This window comes from Neoarius graeffei, chromosome 19 (genome assembly GCF_027579695.1).
Source record: "Neoarius graeffei isolate fNeoGra1 chromosome 19, fNeoGra1.pri, whole genome shotgun sequence".
Classification (NCBI taxonomy): Eukaryota; Metazoa; Chordata; class Actinopteri; order Siluriformes; family Ariidae; genus Neoarius; species Neoarius graeffei.
Window position 1 is genome coordinate 7,929,457 of NC_083587.1, and position 4,499 is coordinate 7,933,955.

General features: G+C 46.0%; 1 pseudogene; it reads right to left on the reverse strand.

Annotated features, from left to right (window-relative positions):
• Window positions 1–813: 813 nt before the first annotated feature.
• Window positions 814–1,789, reverse strand: LOC132868099 (uncharacterized; annotated as a pseudogene).
• Window positions 1,790–4,499: the final 2,710 nt, after the last annotated feature.

Here is a 4,499-nt window from a genome sequence, read left to right on the forward strand (position 1 = left end):
GTCCACTGCTCAGTTTTATCATGGGCATCAGGCTGAAAAATGACAAAGTCCCATAGTTCAGGGTTAGCATGTATGCTGACTCACCAAGTGCATGAGCTTTTTACACCTGCATATGTGATTTTCATGTATTAAAGCACCATAAAAACATCAGGGGTAATCAGGCTTGGGTTCAACACATCCCTCTAGAGTCTTAAATTTCAGATTTTTTTTTTCAGAATTTTTTTTTCTCCCCAGCTCATGTGCTGTCAAAGCTAAGTCCCACTATGCACCATGTAAACAAGTGTCCAAGTGAGCAGAAATTACTAAAAAAAAACCCAGAAGGGACTCTAAACAACCTGTGAATACAAGGCACCCACTCTTCTGATTGTTTTTTTTTTTTGCTTTTCAATTTATTATGCAGTGCATGTGCTGTCAAGGCTAGGGCTCTCACGGCCAGGGCTCTCGAGGCCAGGGCTGTCAAGGCCAAGGCCTTAGAAAAAGTGGTGCAAGTGGACAGAGAACCTACAAAAACCATCAGAAAGGGTTCTACACACCCCTGCACAGTGTTAGCCCACAAAGAATATGGATATGATTTATGAATATTATTTTTTTTTTGACAAAATCAAAATTTTTTCCCCAGTGCATGCTACCAATGCAAGTACCAATACTGAGAAGTCCAAGTGTCCAATTGGTCAAAGTGGCCAGAAAAAAAGTGGTTCATGTTGACAGAAAACTCACAAAAACCATCATTGTCATTAAATAAATCCCAGCTCACATAAGTTGGGAAGTTCAGCATACTTGCTGACCAAGTATGTACAGTACTTACGTACTTACTTACTTGGGCCCTTTGCCCCGATCAGAGCATAGGCCATTGATGATGTTCCTCCATTGCACTCGTCTTTGGGCCTTCTTCATTAGGTTGTGCCAGCTGTTGCCTATACTCCTCATCTCCTCCTCTGTGTCCCTTCTCCAGCTGTTTTTTGGCCTTCCTCTCTTTCTTCTGCCCTGTGCATTCCAGGTTAGGGCCTGGTGTGTAATGCTGGATGGTGGCTTCCTGAGTGTGTCCCCTATCCAGGACCATTTCCTCTTGAGGATCTGGCTTCCAAATGGGTTTTGTCCTGCTTTATCCTACAGCTCCAGGTTGCTGAGCTTGTCTGACCACTTGATTTTCAAGATTCTTCTCAGACAGGTGTTTATGAAGGTTTGTGTCCTGTGCTGTGTTGCTTTTGTTGTTCTCCATGTCTCAGATACATAGAGCAGTACTGACTTGACATTAGAGTTGAAGATCCTGAGTTTGGTGGCTACTCGTATCATGCTAGTGGCCCAGACATTCTTCAGCATGATGAAGGTTGCTCTTGCTTTCCCTACCCTGGCTGTTACATCTCTATCCATGCCCCCCCTGATGGTCTACTATGCTTCCCAAGTACACAAAGGACTCAGCCTCCTTCAATTCTTCCCCTCCAATTGTGACTGGTGTGCTGTTTGTAGTGTTAATCTTCATGAGTTCAGTCTTCTTTTTGCTGATTTTGAGTCTTGTACTGACTGATGTTGTGTCCAAATGAGTTGTTTTATCTTGCATCTGTTTGTGGTTGTGTGAGAGGAGTACCAGGTCATCGGCAATACCTAGATCCTCTAGCTGCATCTAGAGTGTCCACTGGATCCCCTTGCTCTTTCCTCTAGTAGTTGTCCTCATGATCCAGTCAATAACCAGGAGGAAAAGAAGTGGCAACAGTAAGCACCCCTGCTGTACTCCTGTCCTCACATCAAAGCTCTCTGTTAGCTGTCCTGCATGGGCTACTCTGCATTTCATGTCCTTGTATGTACTCCGGATTAGAGATACAAATTTCTCTGGTATACCGTAGTGTCTTAGCATCTTCCAGCTCACATAAATCACAGCTCACATAAGTCGGGAAGTTCAGCATACTTGCTGACCAAGTATGTACAGTGTTAGCCCAAAAAGAAGATTTTTTTCTTCTACAATGTCATTTAATAAATCTAAGATCACTCAAGTCGGGAAGGTCAGCATTCTTGCTGACCATTCCGGGGAAGAAGCCTCTGCGGTGGGGGAATGGGGCGAGGATGAGGAATAGAAGGGGAGAGAGAGAGAGAGAGAAGAAAGGGGAGAAGAGGAGACATGCTGTCCTGCCATCGGAACAGCCACCATATGGTCCTCTGCCAGCTCAATGGCCTGATCCAGCGACGCCGGGCAATGGCACTGGACCCACTCTGCTATTCGTTCCGGAAATTGGGCAATGAATTGTTCCAGCGCCACTAGGTCGATGATTCCCACGGCGTCACGGTTGTCGGCCCTCAGCCACCGCCGGCAGGCGTCCTGGAGTTGCTGGCCAAACACGAATGGCCGGCTGACCTCCTTCAGGTGCAGTGCGCAGAAGCACTGCTGTTGCTGCTCCGGGGTGTGCCCCACATGTTGGAGGACGGCCCTGCGGAGGTCGGTGTAGACCAGCCGGCTGTCGGCGGGGAGCTGTAGCGCAGCCAGCTGCGCTTCACCCGTTAGCAGGGGGAGGAGGCACGCCGTGTGCTGTTCCACCGGCCAACCCCATGCCTCTGCTGCCTGCTCAAAAAGAGTGAGGAAGGCTTCGGGGTCGTCATGCGGACCCATCTTCGTTAGGGTGAGGTGGGGAGGGTCCGTGGCAGTGGTGATGGTGGACCCCGCCGAAGCGAGCAGGTGCCGGAACGCCTGGCGATCTTCCTGCTGTGCCAGCACCAGGACTTCAGACCATTGTTCCTGCTCCATCCGGAGGGCGACCAGCGCCTGGTGCTGGCACCGTTGGGCCGAGGTGAGGGCATGGACCAGGTCCTTGAAGGGGGAGGACTTCATGGGGCTGTTCTCTTCTGTACTCTGTCCTGGGTTTTGGCACCACTGTAGAAATATTTAAGGTGGGTGGAGCACAGAAGCATGGCAGGCCAGAACTGAGTTAGCAAAAACCCTGTTATTTTAGCTTTTCAGCTTTACATTTATTCTCCCATTCATGCATGCATGCACACACACACACACACACACACACACACACAAGTGTTCTGGTTGGGGGAGAGCCCCCTTTCTCTGCTCTCCCTCTCCTCTTATGGGGCGCGGTCACTGGGGAAGACACACAAACACAGGTTAATTCCCGTCAGGTGCAGTGATTCTGCCACTTACCTTCCCTGACTCCGCCCTCCATTCACAGACCGACGCTTGACCACGCCTCCCCTGCCACAATACATTAAAAAGAAAAGAAAAATCAATCATTCAATCAATTCCGGCAAGCCACAGGACAATCACACAAACCTTCTTTACGAAGCTAGTACAATAATTGTAGAGCTGGCTGTGGAAACAACAATGGTGATGATAGTGATACGTGTTCACGTGGTTCCTCAGCCGCAAAAAGAAAAACAAAACAAAAACACGAGTCAGCATTTCAACTTTAAATAACTTAATTACCAGCATGAGCAGAGGTCAATTTTCAGATCTTTTTTTGAGAATATCTAGAAGCAACTACACTGTATGGCCACACAATGTCATTCCAGTACCAACAAGCTTTTCCTGCCCTTGCACTTTGCCCTTACTCTTCATACTCTCATCTCTGTGAAGGCCACTGGTAAATTGGTGAGGACAAGCCTACAACGTTTGAATAAATTCATTTGAATAAATCAGAATAGGAAATAAAGCCTCAAGGTCTGGAATACTAAAAATGAATACTGTTTTAATAGAACCTGGATTTCAACTGGAGTTTTGTGTACAGAGTATCACAGTCATCGTCAACACAACTTCTCTGGAGTTTGCTTTCACATTTGCCAAAATGCCTGAAACAAACAAGGTCCATTCATTTGTTTCTATTCTTTTGAAACTGAGCTTTTCATCAGCCTTAAAAGACTGAAGAGAAATCACTATTTATCATAGATTTTCTAAATTATTTCATTGTGTTGCGTATTGCGGTGCATATAATTTGGTAGGTTAAGCCAGCTTGTGCAAAACGAGTTTTGGCAAACAACAATATCCTCCTTCGCCATTGTGCCTAGGTGGCACATAGCGCCTCCACCAAGATTTTCCAGTCTTCTCTGTTCTTTGCTTTCTTTTTGATCTCTCCCCAGGTCTTTTGGATGCTCTTGAATTCTTTCTCGATGGTACGCCTCCCGGTCTCTTTTGGTCTTCCTCTTTTCCTCTTTTTGTCATCAGGTGTCCACTTCAAAGCTTGTCTTGTTATATTCTCTGGATCTTTACGTATCACATGCCCTAACCATTTCCATCTTTTCCTTTTAACTTGTGTCATGATGTCGTGTTGACCTGTCTGTTCATATAGTGCTTGATTCGATATTTTATTAGGCCAGTATATGCTACAAATTTTTCACAGACATGATGAATGAAACCCTGACAGTCTTGCTATCCCTCTGTACAATTCTCCAGCATTATGCACCATAAAAGAGTACTGACAAAACATTGCTATTATAATCCTTAGCTTAGTCTTCTCTGTGATGTTATGAGATCTCCATATTTTATTTATTTGATGAAAAGATGTTCTTGC